Source organism: Ictidomys tridecemlineatus, chromosome 1, assembly GCF_052094955.1.
Source record: "Ictidomys tridecemlineatus isolate mIctTri1 chromosome 1, mIctTri1.hap1, whole genome shotgun sequence".
Lineage (NCBI taxonomy): Eukaryota > Metazoa > Chordata > Mammalia > Rodentia > Sciuridae > Ictidomys > Ictidomys tridecemlineatus.
In genome coordinates, this window is record NC_135477.1 from 242,885,077 (window position 1) to 242,910,322 (window position 25,246).

The following is a 25,246-nucleotide window of genomic DNA, read 5'->3' on the forward strand; positions in this document are numbered from 1 at the left end:
TTATCAGGAATGAACTATCTCTTGATAATGATGTCATTGAAGTTTCTGGAACCTTTTCTGTGACTTTTTAATCTTGCTTAACTTGAATTCTTTTGCTGAATTTCACTGCCCTCAAAGCACAGGTCTCAAGGCTTCCCTCGCATAATGAGCTCTACCCTTCCTTGCTCACTATCTCCAGTCATTTCTGTTCTCAACCATTCCCCACCTAACCCAAGTCTGCCCAGCTTGACCTCAAAACCTCCAATTTTAAGAGAGAAAACACCAACCCACCAGAGAAATGGGTTTTCTTCACCTCTGTACCTTAGTGTCCACAGTGTCTGGCACATGATGTGATAACTACAAATGTTTGCTGCTATGGTTTGTATAAGACTTGAGTATGTCTCTTAAAAGTTCAAGTACTAGAAGCTGGGTTTCCAGTGTGCTGGTATTGGGAGGAAATGGAGCTTTTAAGATATGGTCCTAGTGGGAAGTAATTAGTCATTGGGATACCTTCACTGGAAGGGTTTATTACAGTTCTTAGGGGACCTGTGCTCTCCTGGAGAGAGCAGAATGTTACAAAACAAGTGAGGTTGGCCTCTAAATCTCTTGCTTCCTGTGAGATCCTGTGAGCTCTCCTTCTTGCACATGCTCCCACCATGATGCTGTCCACCATGTTGTGATGCAGCTAGAAAGCCCTCACCAGAGGCTGAACTGACGGGGTTGTCCAGGCCTAGACTTTCAGTCACCAAAACTGTGAGTTAAGTAAACATCTTTCTTTGCACATTACTCCACCTCAGGTATTTTGTTATGACAACAAAAAATGGACTAAGAAATTTGTTGAGCAAATGAAGAGATGCATTTGCCAGGTTAATTTTAATTCTTGTTTTGATATAGCTGTCCAGCCTTCCATTAAAAGTGCATAATTAACATTGATTGCTTGTTATAGGCTAAATGAATAAAATAGATATAGTAGTAGATGAGATATGGGTTCTTCCCTCATGAAGCTTCCAATTCAGCATAGTGGGACAATGAAAAGTAGATGTAATACCATCTTTCCATTACTTCAAGTACTTAAGGAACACCACATTAGCTAGGGGGCGTCACACAGTGATTTCATACCACAATTCCTTTATAATTCTCACAAAAATGGCATTTGCCAGTTATTATGTACCATTCAATACATTTACATAATTGTTTTCAATATATTAAAACTGTTTTTGATAAAAATTAAACATAGCAGGTACTTAAAAATTTTATTTTGCTAAAATTACTATGTCCTTGATAAAGACAAATAAATAGCACATTTCCTTAAGTCCCAAAATGGCCTGTTGAGTCTCTGTGGGAATAAAAACTTGCCCTAATAGATTATTGGTATATGTAGTTAAATATCTAACAACAGTTAACATCTGATGACAATTTTATATTGAAATTTTGTATTGAAACTCCACTAACCAATCCATTTATTTAAACAAAGATGATCTCAGTGGCTAAAACTTATCAACGTCATGCTTGATAATTATAGCATTGTTTTGCATTAATTAGGTATTAGAGGTTGGCTCTAGTTTCACCTAATAGAAGGATGAGCCACATCTTCCATCAGGTGAAGGTATAATGAGAGAATGATTTGGCACTCTTAATTTTAGTAAGGTTATAGGGTGAGGTGCTGGGTGCTATGTGAATGGTTTTTAATGTAACCATTGAGTTCAGAAACATTTCTGGGCAGATGCCCATGGAGTCAGAACTGCCACTTGGACTGTTATTCTTCTGAGTCCTCCCCCATCTTCTAATAGACTTAATTACACTAAATTGAGGTATCCAGTTCTCATGACATCAGAACTCATTTCTAGATAAGTGCAATTCTTTGTTTAGGAAGGTGGGAAGAGGAGGCTAAAATAATTCAACACAATATATTTTTTTTTTCCTAAGAGAACTAGAGCCTAAATCTTGGTTATGCAGGAAAAGCTCTCAGGAAGAAAGGAGACCTATGACAACCACATGGGCTCTATGGGTTTGAGCAGAAGTTGTCTGTGTTGCTCCCTTCCTTGGTCCACATGAATTTGCAGGTTTATCCAGGTTCTTCTGGAGATATTATTTCAACAGCACTTAAAGCTATTTTAAAGTCTTGAAAGACTGACATGCAGGTCTGTGATATCATGCCAAGAGGCTGTTGTGGAATTTCATACAGATCAGCATGTAAAATCTTCCAGACAAATGTAATTTTTGTGAAGAGAATTTTGATGAGTTTAAACACCACCTCTATATGAACTAGGTCAAATAAAGATCAGCTCATAACTGTTGACCTGAAACTGAGGCCCATAGTTAGTTGGCCAAATAATGCCTCTCCAAGTTAAGTGTTATTGCCAAGTTAAGATTCATTTTCTCCTCTGTAAAGTAAGTTATGCAATGTCTACATAGCGGATAGATTTCCATGCAAATAGATTTAACTTCCAGTGTCAAACAATGAAATAATAAAAGAACAACAGAGAAAGAAGCAACAAAAGAAAAAGGCAACCAAAAGAAATAACTTTGATCGCACGCTTGGAGTTTCTACCCCATATTTCATTCCCATTCAAAATCTGAGGATCAGAATCCATACACCAGTTGGGAGAGCTCTATATGATGGGTATGTGGATGATTAGCACATATTTCTCAAGTGCTGAATCATGCCCTGGAGCACACTAATGAAACACAGTTCTGAGCGTTTTTAAATAATATTGTTTTTTTATAGACAATCCCAAATGAAAGGAATCAATTTAGCTTCTCATTCTTGGCACCATCCAATTTCCAAAGAGACCATCTGGGGTTGTCTGTGGTCTCACTGCATTGACTCAGAGTGTGAAAAATAAGCTCCTGTGTCACATGCAATTGATCATTTAGCGTTAGGGCAGAGCTTCCTTATTTCACATAGACACAAAGTGGTGTCACTCCAGGACTGGAAAACATTTTGCAGGACCGCGGGAGGCCTCTGCTGTTTCCCCAGTGATCTATTTCATTTGTACAAAGAAGCAGGCAGGATCTCAAGAGCTGCATAATAGGTCCTAAGAGGGACATTTGGTATCTTTCTCTCCTTCTTTTGATTAGCTGCCAGCTTATTAAAGAGCCTGGAGTCCAGAGCCTGGGAAATTCAAAGAACCAAAGGAGGGACAAATGGCTCTGAGTCCCTCAATGCAACAGGCAGTGCCCAGGATGAGAAATGTGGTCCTCCTACATCTTTTTCTCCTTTTTTTCTCCTTGTCCTGTAGGTGCTACTTAGGATGAGAAAAACATTTAGGAAGGGGATAATTAGGTTGTCAGCCAGATGTGTCTGTGTTGTCAATATTGGACAGCAATGCTCTCTAGATGACTCTTTGATTTTTTTTTTTTTTTTGTTGTTGTTGCTTTTTTTTCTTGGGGAATGAAGAAGCCAAGACATAGCACAGTAAATAGTGAAAATCCCAAGGACCTTGTTTTTGAGCTTCACTACCAAGATGCAAGGATGGAACAAATCAAAAACACCCACTGAACTTAATTTATCTTACACTTTATGTCAATAGCTGTCATTTACTCCACAGATAGGATTTATCATTTCTGAATTGATCCTTAAAAAAGTGTCTATTATTACCAAGAAAAGAAGCCGTATTTAACTGTTCCCTTTCATTTGATAACCAATCAAAAGAAATATGTGCTTCTTGGTGCAAGCTGATGTCCAGTTGTTTAAATTCTCTCATGGTATTAAGAACTAATACCGATTCTCCTGCCATAACAATCATCAGTATGTGTCGGGGTTAGATCAAACATTTCAGGTGCACTAAGTGATTTCAGACTGTGGTTGTATCTATCTCCAATCACAAAAGTGAAGTCAAGATAAGTTAGGTAACCTGTCTGAGTTCACAGAGCCTAATAAGGTCAAAGGCAGGCTTTGAACCCCGCTGGGCTAAGCCTCCACAGCCTGTGCTCTCAGGCACACCATGGGCACTGACTGCCTTTTGTCATTTGTTAGCTTTTCTGAAAGTATTTTTACAATGCATTGCAAACTCATAGCTTTTCCATTTCTCAGGTTTTCTGTACATGAAGTGGTTAATGTGGAAATTAGAGTTTATGGAACAGAGATCCTAAATTCACCTTTATTGTTCACTCTCTTTAAAAATATCATAAAACCATCCTTGTCAAGCCCTGGGCACCTTTTCCCCAGCCACCTGTGACCATCTCAGGTGCCAAGAAAGGTACTACACTGCAGGGGGCCTGTTGCCTAAAGAGAGCTCTAATTGCTAGAAAAACTGACCCCCCTATAATGTCCTTTCACTGCTTCTGCTTTTGACATCTGAAGCAAAGAAGACTCCTCCTTCTCTTTCCTCCATATAAAATTTTTAAAGTGTAAACAGCCAGTGCTTTAGTCTGGGGAAGTTATAACCTAAATCATTCTCAACATCTCAGGTCTCATGGGTCTGTTTCCTTGTCGCCCTCCACTGGACACACTGTGAGTTGCCAGTGTCCCTTGTTCAAGGTACATCACAGAAGTGGGTAGAGGGCACTTAATAGGTCCTGGTCTTAAGACTTGGATCCTCCAGTCAGGCACATAGATCCACGCATGACCCCTGGGGCCAGTGTGTCTTGATCCCAGGGCCTGGATCTCTTTCTCAAGAATGGTAACACTTATGCTTTGTTTAATTTAATCAAAGCCAAGATTCTTTGGGACACACACAAAAAAAATGGAGAATCCCAGGGTTCTCTGTGTTTTCCCTTCATTTCACGCAGGAGAAGGGTTAGAGAGAGCTTAGATGGAATTCTGGCCCTGTGTTAGCTCCCCTGAGTTGGCTGTAGACATACGCATGGGCATTTGGTGGTTTCAGTTTAGAAAGAACTTAGTGGGGTGTCAAAGACTTGGGGTTATTCTGAGGCCTTTGAAGGACCTCACCATTTTCTTTTGCCAAGTCACCCACTCAGAGCCTAAAGGTTTTCACAGGATTTTCCCCAAATGAGTTTAAGCAACTCCAAGATACTTGAATTTAGTTTATATAGAAAACCCATTCTAAAATGTACAAGACTAGATGGAAAATGTCCTTCTCTACTTTATGGTCTGAATTCTAAGGCATCAGAAGATTCGTCTTTCTCTTGTGCCCTTATCTCTAAGACCTTGCTTTTTTTTAGATGACTGTAAAGAGATAAATAAATTTTTACAATAGTTGGCTGATTAAAAATTTATCCCTTGGAAAATATTTTCATTAACTAAGGAACCCTTAAACTTTCAAGGTAAAAAACCAAACACACAAGCAAACAAGAAGTCTTGGTGGCCTAGAAGGATTGAATTAGGTGTGGTGCAATGGTACCTACTGTGACCCTCACCTATTGTGTCCACCTGTCAGAACAACCCTGTATGTTAACCCCTTCTCTTCCTCATAGGTCCTGATTCTACTTGGCCAAAGTAGTAACTCCTTGAGGCTGTAGATGACATGGACTGATGGAAACCTAAGCACTTTACAGTTTTTTACTTAATCTTCCAAATAATACAAGAAAACATGAGGCACCTCATCTGACTGTTACACTTGAGAAAATGGAGTATTTACCTCAATTTATCACAGTGCCATACAAATAGCAAATACTTAGCAAGTATCATTAGTTTAAAATGATATTTTGACCTGAATTAGAGCAAGGTTTATCTCTGCATTATGTCAACAAAGGAAAGTTATGTTTTGTATAGACAAAATCTTAGGGATCTACTAATAGAACTTTAGAGAAATGACCCTTGGACATTGAGAAGCATCTGTTCCCTTTCAGTTCTCCCTGGTGAGGAAGCCAACTCTCTTAGGGTCATTTGCCTTCCTTGATAGACTTGGCCTTTTCCTTATTTCAGATGCCTCATCCATATACTGAGAAGGGACAGGAATAATTCCCACATCCTTTCCCAATGCCAGGGCGGGTTAATTTCCTGGAGGTCTAGGTACTAGTAAATAATTCCAAAGATTTCACTCTCCTTTGGAGTGATTTTTATACAATGAATTAAATTCTCTTTAAGTCAGGTCAGCCTACTCCAATTTTGTCAAAGGCAGCATGATTGTATTCTCCCAAAACATCTGTTTGGTTGAGATGTCCAATAGCAAAGTTCACTTTCCTAGAAAAATCTTCTGGATGGGTTTCCTGCAGACTTTTGCCTTTGTAATAAAATTATAGGCCCAGTATTTGTGTGTCACTCTGTCCTGGATCCAGGGGGGACAAAGTCCTCAAAGACACGTACTTCTAGCAAACTCAGGAACCTTAAGGCAAGGCCTACCTCTATCCCTCAGTGAATTTGTTCGTTGTTAATAATTAACTCTGGAACTCCAAGTAGGGGCAGATCATGGCACTAGGAGAAGGCAGGTTCTAATTTCTATACCCACTGCTAAGAGCTGGAGGTGGCTTGTGTCATCCTTAAAGTAAAGGAGGCCGATAGAATACTCTGCCCAGAAGTGCCCCTTCTTCTTTCCCAGAACCTAGCCAAGTTAGGGAAACAAGTTTGGCCCAGGATGTCCAGATATATATCTTATCTTGAAAGTCACTGACTTTCTCTCATGAATGCTGGGAATTAGGGAAAGTTAGTGTTAACTGTATAGAGCTGATATATATCTGCTCCAGATCCACAGTTCTATGGAATTCTGGTAATTCAAGGACCAAAGCAAGCTAATGTTGAAGATGCCACTAATGCTATAACCTAATTTATGAAACCTCTCTCCCTGTGGTGACTCGTGTGGACCAGAGCACAATGGGAAGGAATTCCTCATCCAAGCAGCCTGTTCTCTACCCCCAGACAAAGTACGAAGAGGGATAGGAGGTGCTGTTTCTGGTGAGGTACCAGAGGCACTGTGTGAAATAGAGGTACACCACTCCGTCCTGTCACTACGGGGCCTCTGGGGAAGCATCTGTCTGACCATTGCCACTCTACCTCTCCCATAAACACTTATCAATAAGTTTTATATCTTGTAACCTATCTCTGAGTACCTTTCTTAGTCTCTTTCCCATGAACATTTATTAGTAAGTTTTATATCTTGTCTCTGAGTGTCTTTCTTGGTCTCTTGGCAATCTAGACCACTGCACTAGCACAGTTGGATGGTAGACAGTTATTCAAGTCTGGCCAGGACTGTTTAAGACCAGCCTGCTGAAAGTTTGTGGGGAGAGGAAAGTCAGGAATATTTTGTTGCATCTGTTTCTATTCAGAAGACCTAGAGCAGGATGAACGAGCTCCAACCACATTAGTGTTCCCAGACTCTTCAATTGCCAAGTTGAAAGGAACCTCAGAGGCCACTAAGTTTAAAACATGCATATGGCCTTGGTGTGATCATCTATTCCACTGCACTGTCCCTCACAGTAGCCCAGAGTCACATGTGGCTCTGAGTCTGAAATGAGGCCAATCCTCACTGAGGTGTGCTTTCAGTGTGAAATACATGCTGGATTTCAAAGACAGTGTGAAAAAGGGAACATGGAGTAACTCATCCATAACTATATTATGACACACTGAAATGACATTTGGATTGTATCGGAAGGAATACAATATATCACTAAAATTAATTGCGCCTCTTTTTTTTTTTTTTTTTTACTGTTTTTGGCTAGAAAATTCAAAGTTAGATTTGAGGCTCACATTTCTCTTTGGTGGTTCTGGTGACAGAGACCAGTAGTCTCACATCGTGGCTCTCTGCCAGTAGACTAAGGACTGAATGTTTTTTTGAAGTTTGCTCTCACACTGGCCAGTGCTGCCAAACCATCTAGAACTCACCATGGAGAGATATTGGAGGGTGTCTCTTCTTTGCCCAGAGGAGGCATCAATGCCTTATTGAGGCCTCTGTTTACTCAGAAGAAACAACTTTTCCCTAAGGCTTTGAGAGGTGCTGGTTCTATTGGTGTTCTGATGCCCTGTTCTTTTAAGTCAAGGATGATATGGAGAGGAAGAGGGTGGGGGAAGCCGTACTAACATATCACTGAGGAATATTGAGGCAGTTACCTCCTAAGCTGCACATGGGCACCCCTCACAACCTCATTCTGCTCCAGCCCTGATTAAACAGTTAATTTGTAGTATCAGATGTATACAATATTCTTGCTTCAAAATCTCTTTGATACAATTGACACATTCCCAACTTCACACTTGGAAGGAGAATGTTACTTTCTGCAGCTGCATGGAATAAGGGTTGCTCATTGGTCCCTACCCCTATGAGGAACATTCCTTCCCTTAAGAATAAGATTCTTGCTCCTGCTATGATTAGTACCAGCCTAAAATAGGACACTCACAGTGGCAAGAGGCCAGGATTATCTGACAGTGACTGGAGGCAGATAATGTGCAGAAGAAAGAGTACTGAACTAGAGAAGTCCTGAATCTTCCATTTCAGCAGCTGGGGGACCTTGGACAAGCCAGTTTGCTTATCTATAAAATGGGTATAAGAATGTCTGCTTCAGATGAGTTGAGCAATCATTATTCCTAATGGAATGGGTCTTAGGTTCCTTATTGATAAAGTAGATTGAACTAGATTCCCAAGACGACTTTCATGGAGGAAAGTCCATGATTTTCATGGTGCCAGGCCCCTTGAATAATAGAGGAAATAGAAGAAACAGACCAGGAAGTGTAAGTCACTAGTTCAAGGTCCCTCAACTGTGAGGGAGCAGAATCAGAGCAGACATCCTGCCTCCCAACCCAGGGTTTTCCTACAGGTACATAGAAGCCTCCATGTTTACCAGGGAAAGGAGACACAGGAATCCCAGCAGAAGGAAGAGGGAGAATGCTCCATTGCTCTGGCCTTGGAGGTCAGGGAGTGCACACTTCTGTTAGGAGTCAGTTGGCAGTAAAGTCGGCCTATCAAAACCTCTTTGTGGACAGTAACCGTATCTCGCATATTCCTTCCCTGAAACTATGTCCACAATCATTTTTCCTGAGCAGCTTGTTCTGACTTTTGCCCATTATGTCAGCTACCTCCTTTGAGAAGCAGGCGTTGTCTTTGTCATCTCCTGCATTGCAGCCCCTTGGCAGAAACACCAAAGGCTGTCAGGGGCTCCCTGAGAAGAGATTGCTGTACCTGGAAAGCTCTTCAGGCTCAGTGGTCGCTAATTTCATCTGTTTGCTGAAATTTCCATTTAGTCCTCTCTACCTAGAATTCATTTGGGGTCACCTGATTTGTTTAATCACCCACACACAAAAAGTCAACATTGCTGGTTTATTTTTACAAGAGCTGACTCTAAGGTGATCTGAAGTAAGCAAACATTGACACATGTCAGTGGCTCCTCCAGGCTGCCTGGGGTCAGCCCATCGAAAACGCACTCTAGTAAAGCTGTGTCTCCAGCTCCGAGTGGTAGCCCTGTCCCAGCCCCCATGGGACAGCCACAGAAACTGAGAAGCTATTTTTTATGGGTGCATGAAAAAGACAGAGCCTGCATTGGTTTCCCCTCTAAAACAAATAACAGTACTCCAACTACTCCTGGGCTAGTTTCATTGTCTAGTACACAAGCTTGGAGAACAGGGAAAAAAACTCAGATCTCAATGTGTCTGCCCATTCTTACTCTGCACCTTTTAGAAAAGAGATTATTCAAAATACTGTTTTGGTATTGCATAAGCTCTGAACAATCAAAAACAAAAACAAAAACAAAAACCAATGAGTCTTAAATGACTCTGAAACCTACCTTGGTACACACCAGTTGAATTGCAATGGTGCTGCTTTTCATTCTAATCTATCATAACCCACACACAAAAAGTCAACATTTTTTAAAGTGCCAGGCACTATTTTAAGGAATTTATAGGAGTTAATTCATTTAATTCTTGTTGAGGAGTCTATTAGGTGGTGTTTATATTGAATTGTGCCTCCTTGCCCCTGGCCCCCAAATTCATACTTGAAATCTTAACAGCCAGCATCTCAGAATGAGAGGTTATTTAGAAACAAGGTCATTGCAGGTATTGTCAAGATAAGGTCATCAGAGTGAATCCTAATCCATTATGACTTGTATTTGGATACCCACTACCAAGAACAACAGGTGAGAATGAAGATAGAGGGAAGGGTAATACTTCAACAGGCCAAGGAATGCCAAAGATCGTCAGCAACCAGCAGAAAAACATGGAACAGATTCTTCCTCACAGCTCCAAGGAGAGAACCAACCCCTGGATTTCAGCTTTGCAGCCTCCAGGTCTATAAGACAATGCATTTCTATGTTTAAACCACTCAGTTCATAGTGGTTTTCTTATGGCAAAACCACTGTGTTATGGCAGCCACAGATAGTACAGATGGGCAAAGTAATTATACCATTTTAATCGCAGAAACTGAGTCACAGGGCAATTACTTCCCCACTATCACACAGCTAACATATTGGGAAGTTTGCTGTCTCATCTTTCCCTCTTAAATATTTAAAAATAATTCTGCTTGGGCCTAAACAACCAAATGCTTTTCCTTTGAAATGCAGGTTAATTTGAGCAGAATCCTGAAATAAATAAATAAATAAATAAATAAATAAATAAATAAATAAATAAATAATCCAAGGCCCCCATCTCTGTCATTTGTGTCTAATTAACCATCTGTGGTGGCCCTCCACCCCTCTAGTTATGTAAACAGAAATAGGGACAAAGAATAAGACAAGTGTCTCTGGATGAGCCCCATCTTACCTGTTTCATGGTCAATGATCTTTCCCTAGTGGGCCTATCACACTCTAAATATCAGGCAGTTGGGTCTCTTGAGCCTGTTGATGGGCAAATACTGTGAGAAGCTAGCTTTTATCAGGAGGAAGTATTTACACAATGGTGATTTTACATGGTAGTAGCTGTAAAACGAAACCATTATAGTCACCGATGGCACAGAAATGACTCAATTAGCAAATGAGTTGTTTCAAGAAAGCCTCCACCAGGAAGGCCGAGGTGGCCAGATATGGAGAAGGAGACTTCTGAGGAGCATCATTTCCAGCCTATTTTATTGTAACATCTTCCCAAGCATCTCCATGTCTTCTGTCCCATCCCTTCCAATCAGTTCTCCATATCTCAACTGGAATTTTCCTTCTGCAAGTGCAATTCTGATTATATATTTCTCCTGACTTTAGTTGTCCCATAATCTTCCTTAGTCTCAGCCTTCTTATCCAGCCTCAAAGACCATCCCAAGCTGGTTCAGCCTTTCTGCCCTATGTCTCATTTCTTACTAGGCCAAATTTTAAAGTTCCAGCCAGTCGAACCTCAGTTTTCCAAATCAACACTATGTTTTTGTTCTTGCAGTGGACTCTTGCCAGGACCACCCAAGCCAGAGGCTTTCTCTTCTCAATTTCACCTTCAAGTTTAGTCCTGAGGAATTCTTCCCAGATCTGCACAGTTGGGTTCTAGGACCTCTCTGAAGGTCCTGGCCCTATAGTCTCTCAGGATCATAGACCTCATCACACTTGTTATCACTATTATGGTCCCATGGCCTGTCTCTCCTACCAGCTTCTTGGGAAGAAGGACTATATTTCGATCATCTTTGTGTAGGTCTACCCTGTTATGTAATTGGTGCTCAATCAGCGCACATGGTGAGAATATATGAATGGATGTATGACCTACAGTTTAAGATTATAAACAGTAAGAGCATAGCTTTGGGCTCTGTCATGAATCCTTGTCCTTTAATGTCCCTAGAGATACAAAGCTCCTTATAAAGAGGTGGTGTCAGTCTCAAAAAGCCATCCTCAGCTATTCCCCTCTTTCTCTCCAACTTCTTATTTCCTGAGGACCCCCACACGATGCACAAGTTTTGCTTTCATTATGGGTGGATATTTAAATGTGCTGCAATGTCTAAGACTGAGAAATACAGGGTGGAGCGGAAAGAAAGCGCATAGAATAAGATAAAAGGAGCTAAGTCTAGAGAGGGTTCTGAAAGTCAGGGAGGAAAAAGTGTGAAGGGGAGGAGAAAGAGAATTTGCATAGTGAATAAGTCACAACCCAGGACAGAGTAACACACCCCAGAGCTCCTTCTTCTCTTTTTCTCCTATTACCGAATGTTGGGCTTTGCTGTGAACTTTCATGACAAATCTCTCCCATGAAAAAAGGCAAACACAAATAAGCAAGAAAAGGAGATAAAAATCATCCCCTGAATTAGCACCCAAATAGAAGATGCTTCCTAAAACAGATTCCTGTGAAACACAAACACTGTATTTTTCTAGTAGACATTTTTTAGACACAGAGACTCTCCCCACCTAAGTCACACAATGCTGGGGATCAAACACAAGACTTCCTGTGTGCTACGTAAGGACTATACCACCAAGCTATATTCCAGCCCAGATACAAAGAACTTAATGGTAAGATCTCTTTTCTTTTCTTTTCTTTTCTTTTCTTTTCTTTTCTTTTCTTTTCTTTCTTTTCTTTTCTTTTCCTTTTCTTTTCTTCTCTTCTCTTCTCTTCTCTTCTCTTCTCTTCTCTTCTCTTCTCTTCTCTTCTCTTCTCTTCTCTTCTCTTCTCTGGGTGACCCATATGTATGAGAAATTCCCCAGAGAATGGCCAGGTACCAAAGAAGTGGCCAGATACTGATGATTAGGAGGGACCAGCTGTCCCCAAGGCTAATGCTATGCTTGAATCTGGTTCTGACTCACTTCTACTTGCATATCTGGTTCCATGGAAGCCATTTGGGCTATTTCTGCTGTCCTGTGATTTGAAAAACTCTAGACCAACACGTTTGGAGCACACAATATCACCACGCGTCCTCCTTCCCATAGGTGTGTCCTCCTTCTGTAGAGATTTCTATTCAGGAGGCTTCCAGGTAGGAGGCGGCTACTCCTTGACCAACCCATGGCCCCCGTCTCTGTCACTTGTGTTTAATTAACCATCTGTGGTGGCCCTCCACCCCTCTAGTTATATAAACAGAAATAAGGACAAAGAATAAGACAAGTGTCTCTGGATGAGACCCATCTTATAAAATAGGCTTTGGGGCAAAGTGGCCCCCAACTTCTTTCTCTTAGGTAAGAAATTCTCAAGTGCTTTCTACCCTTGCGTTGACTATGTAAGTCATGTGAGCACAAACATTTGTAAGATGTGAACAGATTAAAGCAAATTGTTCTATCATTGTATTGGACTCACCCTTTTGTCACATGGAGAGAAAGGGATCTGATTATCAAGGCACCAGCACCATGCCCTGGGAGAGAACCTGATTTTGAGCAGTGACCTCAAACAAAGACTCAGGTCTGGGTGATAAGCTCTTTTGCATGGGGGCAGGAGCATCACTGACATAGTAAATTCTAATTCTTTTCTTTTCCTTCTTTCTTTTTTTCTTTTTCTTTTTTTTTTTTTTTTTTTGTGGTGCTGGGAAGTGAACCCAGGGCATTGTGCATGCAAGGCAAGCATTCTCCCAACTGAGCTATATCCCCACCCTGTAAATTCTATTTCAATTGGCCCTGCAATTTCTAGGTGACTTATTGATTTCCCTGAAGAGCTCTTCCCTTCCACCCAGACCAGTAGCTGCACCCTCAGGCTGGGATGGCACACCACAGCATGTGGGCTACTGCTATTGTTGTGCAGATATTCTCTCTTCCCAAATGTGAACATCTGGAAGGTATAGTTGGCTTATCATCCCCTCACAGCTTCCATTTAGCACCCCAAAATACTACTGGCTCTCTCTGTCCCATAGAGTTGTTTGGATTAATTCTACTCCCTTGTGATTAGATTGAGAGATGAGCGTTTTGGTTCTATCCACAGAGCATCTTACCTGTTGGGACCAGAGGGTAGCAACAGAGTATTCCCCAGGGAGGCTGCTATGGCATGGAAGGGCCAAGCAAGCAGCTCTACCCCTTCCAAGAGGGCATAGGGGTCTTCTGGTGTCTAGAAGAACTGGCTCTTTAGAAAAGGTTTTGGAGGATTAATTGGCCCCCAAATTATTGGATGCTTACCTGTGATATAAAGCTGATACGATTCCTGTTCTGTCTATAAGGGCAAAGATGGGCTGGAAGAGTTGGTGAAGGAAGGGCTGGACTCTGTCCCTGAGCATTGACCACAAGAAACCCTGCCTTCTGCTAGTTTAGACATCTTTGTTTTTCCATTTCTCCAAAGCCACACTCCTTAATCAGCTGAAAAGTCTACCCCAAAGGGTAAACAGACTAGGGTATATACATACAATGAAATATTACTCAGTATTAAAAAGGATAAGCTATCAAGTCACAAAAAAGATGTGAAGAAAACTTAAAAGCATATTGCCAAATGAAAGAAGTTAGTCTGCAAAAGCTACATTCAGAATGATTCCAATTATATGGTGTTCCATAAAAAGGCAAAACCATACACAGTAAAAAGACCATGGATATCATGGATTTGGAGGAAGAAAGACAAGGAGGAAGAGGTAAAATGTGGGATTTTTAGGACAATGAAATTATTCAGTGTGAGACTGTAATGATGGATATGTGTCATCAGGCATTGTTAAAACCCATAGAACCATACAACATAAAGACTAAACCCCAAAGTAAACACAGGCTTAAGTTAATGATAATGTCAGCATTGGTTCATTATCATAAGTATACTGCATGAGTCCATCATGTTAATAATAAAGGAAACTAGGGGAGGGAGAGTGGGGTTTTTGTGAGCTTTCTATGCTTCTTGCCTAATTGTTCTGTAAATTCAAGACCACTGCAAAACTGTTTTAAAAATTTAGGCCAAATCACCCACCCCTCACTCTGGCATAGATTCCAACAGCTTTTTGGAGCCTCTCCTAGTAAGATTTGGGGATGTTCTTAGCTCCATGCTAATGTGGCTTCATGGTCTCCCAGCATCTTTTGTTCCCCAGAAGGACTGGTCTGCCATGTGACCAATGCTTCATTACGATGATCTTTGGTTCTATGCCTGACCCTTGCTTTCTCCTTGGAACTCCCTGTGTCTTAAAGGAGCCCACACATTGGCCTTATAAATCAACATGTTGTCCCTCTGCCCATTCCTTGTTTAAACCGAATAGCCCATGAACTCATTTGCCTACCATTGGTACCTTAATGGATATTAAAATATCCGCTAGTATCCAGATGAAAAAGACAAAAGAAGAGAACCGGAATGGACAGAGAAAAGGGAAAGGTGGCCCACTTCTCTCACCTGTGGTCCTCCTGCTGTCTGCCACCTCACCTACAGGGTTGGCTATAGACTGCCATGTCTTGGTTAGGAATCTTGGAGGCAAGTGGGCTGAGGTAACATTCTCTCCAGCATTTCCTATAATGACAATGAAAATGTTGCCGCTCTAACCAGTCATCCTTTATGACCAGGTGAAAGGTGCAGCCCACTGTTAATGATTAACCTGCATATTGAAGAATGAAGGATTTTTTAGTACTCACTTATGGGATAGGGAAAGCGGGACAATCCCTTGCTGAAAAATGCAAGGGATTTTGGTTTCAGATGGTCCCAGGGGATGGAGGTTGGGATGCAGGGAATGCTTGCTCACATGTACTCACTGGGTTTGGCTAGGGGTAGAGAGGGTGGGAGAGGACTTTAGTGTTTTAACAGGCTCTAAGTCAAAAAGTGAAAACTAAATTTGAAGGAAAATACGAATCTCAAGTTTCTAGGAAAAAATAGTACATTAACATAAATTATAGGCTCTGAAAAATACAGACCAAGAGAATGATTCAGTCTGATACCATATTCAACAGGACTTCCGTGAACCACACTCTAGGAAAACCCAAGTGGAGAAGTGCAGGCTCACTCCTGCAGCCAGTGAGGAGCTACTTGGTTTTCTTGGCAGGGAGGTGATGAAAGGAAGTCACTCATATAGGAAGGTGACTTCTCTAAGAGCAAAACATCTTGGGGTCTTTGAGGCCAACTGGGACTCCTGAAGGAATTCTATCAAACCTGGCTGCCCTGAGAAGAACCTGCCTGCACCTTCACTTCTTATGCCTCAACTCTTCTCCCCACCTGGAGAAGCCATCAAGGGGAGCAGCCCCTCCCCTTGTCACTCAGTGGGGACTAAGTGGGCTGCATCTGCTCTGAGCAGAGAATATGCTCCAACTGAGGGTCTGGCCCTAAACTTTCACCACCCCAGGCTTTGTACAGTAGCATCATTCACCTCCATATCACAAGAACCCAGAGTAAAACCTGGCACGTGTTAGGTATTCAGTAAGTGCTGGGTAAATGCGTGGCTGCACATCAGCCTGCGGATAATCTTTGAATGACTTGTTCCAGCAGCTCACGTCTTTGAGGTCACCCGTCCCTTCTCCTCTGGTCCTCCTGAAGTTTATCCTGCCTGAGAAAGGCAGCATGTGGAGGTGGCAGTGTGAGGGGCAGAGCTTTCTCTCTTTGGCCTCCTCCCCAGCATGAGATCATGCCCAGGGCATGGCAAACTGTCACAGTCCTAGGAGAAAGGCTCCAAGCTTTCCAAAGAAGACATGATAGTTTTGTGAGCTATAGTTATAGAAGTCAACAGTCTACTCCTTAGAGTAAAAGTGTCCACATTGTTCTCTCTAGATTTGGCCCCCCCCAAAGAGGCTATTGCAATGGCACTTGGGAGAAATCCTGTTGTTCCTTTAAGGAAGTTGCCCATGGCCAGCCTAGTTGGAAGCTCTTTCAAAATTATTCTGAAATACGAAACTGGTTTGGCCCTGGCCTATTTTGCCCAATGGCAATGGAATCTTGCATGGGAGAAAGCATCAGCATTCACCAGGGAATTAGAAGGCAAAAGAATGTAGGGCAGGGAGCAGGCTTGGGCCTCCATAACCAGAGCAGAACACGAAACCAGTCCCTAGCAGAAGCAACCCCTAGCTGTGGGGACTCGGCCTCCTCAGGCATATGGTTCCTGCTGAAATCCTTTTCCTCCTCCTTCTATGCTCTCACATGAGTATTACTGTGTAGCAGGGAGGCCTGCAGCTCCTGCCTGAGGACTGGGCAGTGGCCCAAAGCCATGAGTAAGGCGTGGTAATGTGTTTCCAGCTGGCGAGTGGAAGGCCAGTCAAGACCTTGGAGGGAAGTAGTGTTGGGGGTGCCTCGGTGAGTTCAGTCTTCTATAATAAGGCACTGTAAACTGGGTGACTTATATAAACAACCAAAATTTATTTCTCACAATTCTGGAGGCTGAACATCTGAAATCAGGGGGTGAGAGAGGGTACCTCTTCTGAGTTGCAGATAGTTGACTTCTTCTTGTGTCCTCACAGGGCAGAAAGAGATGAGAGAGCTCCAGGGGTCCTTTTTATAAGGACACTAATCCCATTTACGAGGCCTTGGTCCACGTTTGACTTAATCACCTCCCAAAGTCTTTATCATACCACGGATTAGGATTTTGACACAAATTTCAGGGAGATACAACATTAATCCATTTCAGGGGTGGGAAATATAGGTCCTTGGGCACCGCTTTATCCTGACCCCAACATTTATTTCTAATCTAAGGTGAATTTGTTTCCTTAGTATATCAAGGCTGATGAGGGATCCAAAATCATATGTGGGAGAACGAGGCTGGCCCAATCCATGTGGCTTGGCAATGGGGAAAGGGAACTCACAGACTCATTGGGAATGTTGGAAACTATGATCTTTTTCTGTCTTTGAACATTAATCAAGCATAAGATTAACTCATCCTTTTATGTCTGCTCTTACAGCCTGCCCCTATGCTGGGCTTCCCCAAGGGAGCGTTTCTGCATTGCTGTGCTCTGGGTGTGACCCCTCGTTTAGGTGAATGATCAAATGATTCAACCAAATATCACTCTCATTAGGTTTGCACAGGTGCCACCGCTCATTAACTCAACTTCTGTCACTCACGCCAGTTGCCTCTTTCCACCTGTTTAGTTGTTAAGGCTGGAAAAAAGGACCCAACGACCTAAATTTCATGAGGAAACTGGAGATGAACCAACTCAGTAGCCTGATCCCATCCCCCAAGATCCCTGAGGCATGAAGCTGAGAACTCCTAGGGCTCCCTCTAGGAAGTTAGGGGATGCATGCTTAGGGGATGCACCTGGTAAATCTGCTAGACTGGAGTACGGTACTGTGAAGGGAAGGTTCAGGGTTTCCATCCCACTTGGGTTTGCCATCTTGGATCCGCAGCACCCCTGAGGGCACTCCTAGGGGGTGCAGTGGCATGGGGAGGACTGAGACTAGCAAGCTGAAGGGCCACACCCATTCTGTTTAGAGGGAAAACCTGCCTCTGATACCTGCCCTGCCAAAGATAGAGCAGGGAGTGCTGTACATGGCACAAGCTGATGGGATCATCTCTCCATCCAGCTCTTCTCTGCTACGGCATCCTTGGGCTTCCCTCCTCATCCCCTCAATGTCAGAGTGGCATTCTGGGCAGCCCAGCTCCATGTCAGCGATTTGTCAATGCTGCTGACAAAGTTTATTCTTCTGTAGATACTCAGGGCCCCCTGAACGCAGTGCTGACAGCAGGAAGATGGAGAAGCTTTGTACTGGGAAGACTTGCTTTTCCAGCTCCAACGGCGTTGGCCCAGGGCCCTATCGGAGTATCGCTTAGTAAAATCATCTTATGCTTGCCAAAATAAACAAACAGAACACTTTATTACAATGTGCCCTTGACTTGATGGAGCGTTTCTCAGTTCCAAGTGAAGCTGTGAAGCTGGTAACTGTAGTGGGTTTCCTTGGCATGGGACAAAAGTGTACTTCTGTAGGAAGTTGATGGAGTCTCACCTCCAACATCTTCTCTGTACTTTCCTCAGACGTAAGACTATGAATTCCTCACCCAAATTCCCTTGTCTCTGCTATTTAGTAAATTGGTCACCTAATCTAATTTTATTTCTTGCACTTTTGTGTGTGTTTGGGGCGGGGGATAAGTTGGAGGAATTAGTCCTCTAAACAGAAAAAATATCTTGGTTGCTGAAAGAACAATTTATTTTAGTTTTCTGCTCTGTTTTTATTACTGGATTTCACCAGTTGGTCTTTGTTCTCTCTTTCTTCCCCTCCCTGTCTCTTCTGTGCCAATAAAGAGTATGGAACACCTACTTGGTTTGGGCCATAAAATCAGGCCCTTGAACTGTACTCATGGCACCTCTGACGGTGTCTCAAACACACATTCTCAGACGCCCTCTAGGTAAGTTTAACAACTCTGAGGATCTGCTTGCAGTAAGAAGCCAAAAATCTCCCCACAGCTAGTTGATCTGCCCTCCATGAAGCATTTGCTCCTGACAACTGCTAGCAGAATGCCAACAGGCACGCTCAAAAGAGCTGAACAAGTGCCCTCTGCCTGTGCTCTTGGTTCTCTTCCCAGCCCAGGTTTCAGGCTCTTCCAAGTGGGCCACAGGGAAGGAAGGGGCCATGAACAGGAAGCTCTTGTGTTGGAACAGGGGAATGCAAGGAAGAATGCATAGAAACGTGGACCTTCCCCCAAACTTTGAAAAAGGTTACAGAGGCTCATCCAGGTTCTAAATTAATGGCCTTTTTTTAAACATTAAAAAAAAACCACTTTCGATAGACAGTATACCTGGCTGAAAGATGAATGTCATTTTCTTAAAGGGACAGCTGTGGTCTGATTTGTGGTATTGTAAGGCTAGGAATAAAAATTTTTATTTCCTGTGGTTATGACAGAAAAGTTTTCAAGGTACAATTTTATTGCTATAGATTAACCTTAAAGGGGGTGAAATTTAGGGGAAATTTTTAAAAAAGTATTAAATAAAACTTTGCTTTAAAAACCAGAAAAATTAAAAACCTCAATTTATCTGAAATATATTCTTTTGCTTTACTTTTATCCTTTATAGTTCTCTAAATAAAATAAACAATAGAAAAAACACATAACTTATCTTGACAGTCACAAATAAAATAATGATAAATGTGTATAAATGCCTTATATATTTCAACTTTCACAATATTTGGTTGCTACCTTATCTGCCCATTGAGTCCAAATTTGTACCCTAAGATTTCAAACGTTCCCCAAATATTATATCTATCATCATAATCAACTAGAAACTCAGGACTGAATGAACGTAAGAGGAACAAAGGCTTCGGTGAATTGTCAAAAACAGTAGGGACTGGGGTTGACAACAGCCCCAGCCAAAGTTTGGGTGTAAGTTTTAGAAAATACAAGGTGTTTTTCCTGCCAGCATGGTCCTTCAAGTCTTGGACAGCTCTGATGACTGACCAGGAAAAAGTGGTGTCACTGGACTAGGGGTGAAATTGGTTTGAAACTGGCTTGTTCTTTAGGCAACAGGGATGGATGGAATGGCAGGAAGACCAGTGGGAAACCTATTAGCTCTGAGGTCCAGGCCATGTCTCCCAGAGCCTCCTTTCTTCCACTGTAAAATAGGGATAAGAAATACCTCACAGGCTACGACAAGGTTTAGAAATCATGTATTTAAGACAGCTGTACCATGCATCAAGTACCAAGGAGGCACTTAGTAAATTGAAGCTTTCATGGTAGTCATGAGCTTGGACACAAAAGCAAATCAATGGCCAGAGTGCTGTGGCACACGCCTGTAATCCCAGTGGCGTCAGAGACTTGAGGCAGGAGGATCTTGAGTTCAAAGACACCTTCAGCAAAAGTGAGGCATAAGTAACTCAGTGAGGTCCTGTCTGTAAGTAAAATACAAAATAGGGCTGGGGATGTGACTCCGTGGGTGAGTGACACTGAGTTCAATCCCTGGTACCAAAAAAAAAAAAAAAAAAAAAAAAAAAAAAAACAAAAACGTCAATTACATATTGAAAGTTCTGTTTGCTCTAGGGTGAGGTAAATTGCTAGTTTTTCTCAGAATAGAAATGCCTTTAGGGCAGAGACTCTATCTACCTGGTTTAAAGACTGACATTTACTTATTTGCCCAGCAATAAGTAAATAGGCTCTCAAAAATATACTCTATAAAGGGCAGCCTAATTTCACATAATGAGGTTTTATACTGCAAGGAAATGAATATAATTGTGTACACATCTTACCCAAGAATAAAGCTTTTCTTAAGTATGCTAGCCTGGCAGCTGAGAAAAGATTGTGGTACCTAAATAAGAGCCCAGAGTATGTAGGAACTGATATAGGTGTCAAGACACTAGGGATGTATTTCCAATCTGAACACTAAAAATGGTACCTTGCCTTTTTAGAGTGATCTTGACACTAGAGAGATCCTGGGAATGCCTAGAATGGCTGTATCTTTATCTATGGGATATCGGGTCAAAAAGAAGCAGACCAATTTTATAAGAAGCAAACAGACAAGGGCTAGGGCCACACAGATGAATGGAAAGAGAATTAGAGTAAAACTTTAAGCTTTGGCGTGCAGAGTATTTTATCTTCAGATCTTACATCTTTCTTGCCCAGTATTCTGTTCGCAGAGTCCTGCCTTTTCCTCCCAAGTGTTATCTGTTTGGCACTAGCAGATTTTATAGCTTTACCCACAGGTATGGACATGATTTCTGTCTCTACAAAGTTGTGTAACTTTGGGCAAATTACTTAAGCTCTCTGAGCTCTGTGTTCTTTATTAAATGGAGAAAATAATGATAGTGTTCAAAATTATGCAGATTAAAACCAGTAATGCATATGATTTTATTAGCATGGTGTCTAGAACACAGCAGAACTACAAAATTATTAACTTTATTATTATTGCTGTTATTTCAGTTTGAATTACTTCCAGACTTAAATTCCCATGGAACGGGGAAGACTGCTATGGAGTAGAAGAAAAGGCATTGGTCATAGCATCTGTCAGATCACCCTGATCTGGCTGCTTCTCAACCACGTGTCCATACATAAGTCATTTTACTGTTTTACTGTAGTCTCTTCATCTCTACAAAATGAAGCTAATAATATTTATCTTCTGGAGATACTGTAAGTGTGAAATAAAAAACAAAAAATGTTTACTGCAAGTATACCACAAAGGAAAGGCACTATACAGGTTCAGGCAGAATCCATCCACTGGAAATCTGTTCTACTTCTGTTCTTTGATAATAAAGTATTTTTCTGAAGAAGTTTCTAGCTCCCAAGAGTGGCCAAAAATTGTATTCATCTTTTATGATTCAGGGAACTGCATAAAGCACAACCGGAGAAGGTAAACTGCTCATTTTCATGGTGTCATCTTGAGAATCTGTAATGCAAGTAGCATAAGCATACCAAGCATTGCTTTGCAGCAAGGGAGTAATGTGAAAGGGAGGAAGTGCTAATTTCTGGATAAGGAGCAAAGGTGGAATTCCAAAAAGAGTTAATATGGGCAATTATGTTGGTGCATCTCAGTAGTGAAAGCGAAGGGGCTTAGGGTAGCTGGCACTGATGTGAGCATGCCTAACTAAGTTCATGGTCTGAAGAATGACTGATGAGTACATGCAAACAAGTCTTTATGGGAAGAGGTAAAGCCAGTGCTTGCTTGGAGTACAGACAGGTCCTAGTGAATAGGCTGACTTGATTTATTGTGTACCAAGATGCCTTGGGAACATTTGCAATCCTAGGAAGACACTCAGTTCTTAGGGAAATCATTGACTTGGGAGAACATGTCCCTGTCTCTTGCAAAACCACAAGTCTGAAAAATATGTAGTTGACCCTTGAGTGAGATTTCTTATATAAACAAAGCCAAAGCACAAAAAACGTTGATTTCTCAATTAAATTTATTTCCAAGTAGGGGTCTTAGAATCTTCTTTTAGGCTTTCTAGCAGGATCCAGGCACACCATTATCACTGCTTCTTGACAGTGCAAAGTAAAATGAATCTATTTTCCTTTCAATCCAGCAGCAATGTCTGCTTTATATGCCTTTGTATGTCAATAAGAGCTGGACCCAGTTTTGCAAATGCTTATGAGAAATTATCATTTGACCCAGATAAATTATGATTTATGGAGAGAAGATAAGCCTCATCATCCATGCTCATTTATCTGGTTACTTCTATCATGTTACTACTAGTAGAATCACATTGTCTGAAATTTGCTCTGTTATTGTGACACTTTGACTGGTAGTTGCTTTATCAGATGTAAAGTGTGCATTCTTATTTTTCTGTGACCCAAGTAAGTCCTAATGTGACTGACTACTCATTTTAACACATGCTTCTTGAATGTGAGCTACGTGTGTGGAAGGGGGCTCTTGGAAAAAGGAAATGAATTCTGAGGTAGCAAGAGATGAAGTTACTCTTTAGAAGGTTATTTGCAGGTTGATGGCCTCTTTCCGTATGGTAATTTCATTCTAATTAAGGTGGAACAAATTATTCACATATAAAATAAAGACTCTCAGAAGATCCATTACCAAAAAGCATCAAGGATAGAAAGTATGTGGGAAGACACTGGGCCTCAGTTTTTTTTTTTATCTACAACATAAGCATACTTGTTCTACTTTGTAAGGATGGTAGGAGGATGAATAAAAAATGATAAAAGTTGTTTGATTCAACATCTTCTTAATATTCAGCATATTTTAAAATTGCAAAGGCATACAAATGAGCATGAAGATAACAACTACTTCCTAAAAGTGAGTTGAATATTGCTTTCCCTAGAAGAGACCATGCAAACATTTTGCTGTTTTTATTTTTTGTTTGTTTTTGTGGTACTGAGGATTGAACCTGGGGCTCCATGCTAGGCAAGAGCTGCGTACTGCTGAGCTACATCCCCCCAAATGAGAGACTATGATACACTAAGAGCTTTGTGTAGATGAGAGCTTGTATATTATTTCATAATACTTTAGAGCTAGAAGAATCTTCAGACTGAATCTCTGATTCAGTCTCAGAGACACCATGCTCTTATTCCATATTTAGCACTATCCTCTAGTACTTATTCAATTTCTGGTCCAACTATTCTGGGGAAAATGGAGATCAGCGCTTTGCCCAGTAGTTGCACTACATCAAAGTACTAGTTGATCCAAAGTTTTTCTTTGTATTTTTAAATATAAATAATTCCTGTGTGCTAGTAAGCCATCTTTGATGCTGAACTTTTCAATAAATATTGATTCCTAATAAAGGATGTGAACACTATAGATCATTAAAACACAGTAGGACGTTTGTGAACTCACAATATTTGAGTATATTTAACATTTGCCCTTCCTTCCAAGGAAAATTATACCTTACTCCTTTGGTAAATGGAAAGGAAGAAGTTAGACCTAAGGCCTATTTGGAGGTTGCTAATAATAGCAACACATATAAAGAAACACTTGTAAGACCTGTCTGTCCTTTTTTGACTGGAGCTTATCTTCCAATGTCTTCTTCACTTCCTACATAATAGAAAATCAACCAACCAATATTTCTCAGGCACATATTCTTTTAGATACATAGCCTTGAGCCTTCAATGTCTTGACTTGTAACTACAAATGCAGTGTTTGGAGTATCTCAAAGGTTTTTGTCAAATCCATCAATATTCTTGGATGATCTTTCTAGGACACTTTGCTCTAATGAAGTGAAGCTGCTTGGTTACAGATGTATGCTATCAAATAGCCATGAACAAGTAAATATGTATCATCATAGATATTCATCTTTCCAAACTTGGTCATTTAGCATATTTATTCTGCAAGGCAACCTTCTTCACTAATACTAGCATTTAGTAGAATACACAAAAATGCATGAAGTCCTCTAGGTCAATATGGGGTAAAGTGCTGTAGGTAAGACTACAGACTCTGTGGGCAGACTGCCTAAAAGCATGTGGCTACTTGTGTGATCTTGGCCAAGTTCCTTAACTTCTTTATGTTTCAGTTTCCTCATCCTTAAAATGGAGATGATAACAAGAGGACCTACAGATTGCCATTACAGGTAATTTAAACATTCCCGCCAAGAGATATTTGGTAAAATTCAGTGTGATAGACACTGCTTTTGGAGGGATGAGTGCAATATAGCAGAGAAAACCATGGCCTTTGAATCAGGAGACCTAAGTTCAAGTCCTCGACTACCAGTGACTCCCCCAATCTCAGACGAGACCACTTAGCACAGTGTTCCAGGACCATTACAATCTGAACCCAAGCTGTATTTTCAGCTGACTTGTCGTCACTTGCATACTTTTCTCTGTGTTCTGACTACTGGACTATGTGCAATTGCCCAAAATGTCAGGGACCTGCAAACTGCTGTAAGTTTCTGTGGGCTATTTCCTCTCACAGAATCCCCACTTTGTTCTCTTCCTACTCATTCAAAACAAGTCTCCCTAACTATATTACATCGATTCCTCTTCTGGGCTGTGTACTTAGGGTACAGAACAGCCACCTTTTCATGTTTGTGTCCAGTTCAGTGCCCATACGTATTGGATAGGAAATGGCTGTTTACAAATGATTGATAGATTGAATGAATATGTTTTTTGTTAAGCCTCTTAAGAAAGGTGATTATGTCTCCTTTTACTTTAGAAAAACACGCGAGAGCATTCTTCTGAAAATGAAGTAATAATACAGCATAAATTAACAATGAGACCCTCACTGCAATCACAAAAGCTGTCTTAGAACATCACTATACTCCTTTGAAGGCCTGAAAAAAACATTCAAGTGGCAATTATTTTATGTGTCCCTGAAAATGTCAATATAATTTCCTTTGTTAATG

General features: G+C 41.2%; 1 protein-coding gene across 6 annotated transcripts in view; it reads right to left on the reverse strand.

Annotated features, from left to right (window-relative positions):
* Prlr (prolactin receptor) overlaps positions 1 to 25,246 on the reverse strand; it is a 151,670-nt gene that overhangs the window by 98,494 nt on the left and 27,930 nt on the right. For 2 of the 6 annotated variants that reach the window (XM_078017313.1, XM_078017302.1), the window contains exon 2: positions 14,969 to 15,082. The exons of the other annotated variants lie outside the window; for them this stretch is intronic. The gene's annotated coding sequence lies outside the window, so the exon portion shown is untranslated. The remainder of the gene's footprint in view (positions 1 to 14,968; positions 15,083 to 25,246) is intronic. 6 annotated transcript variants of the gene reach the window in all.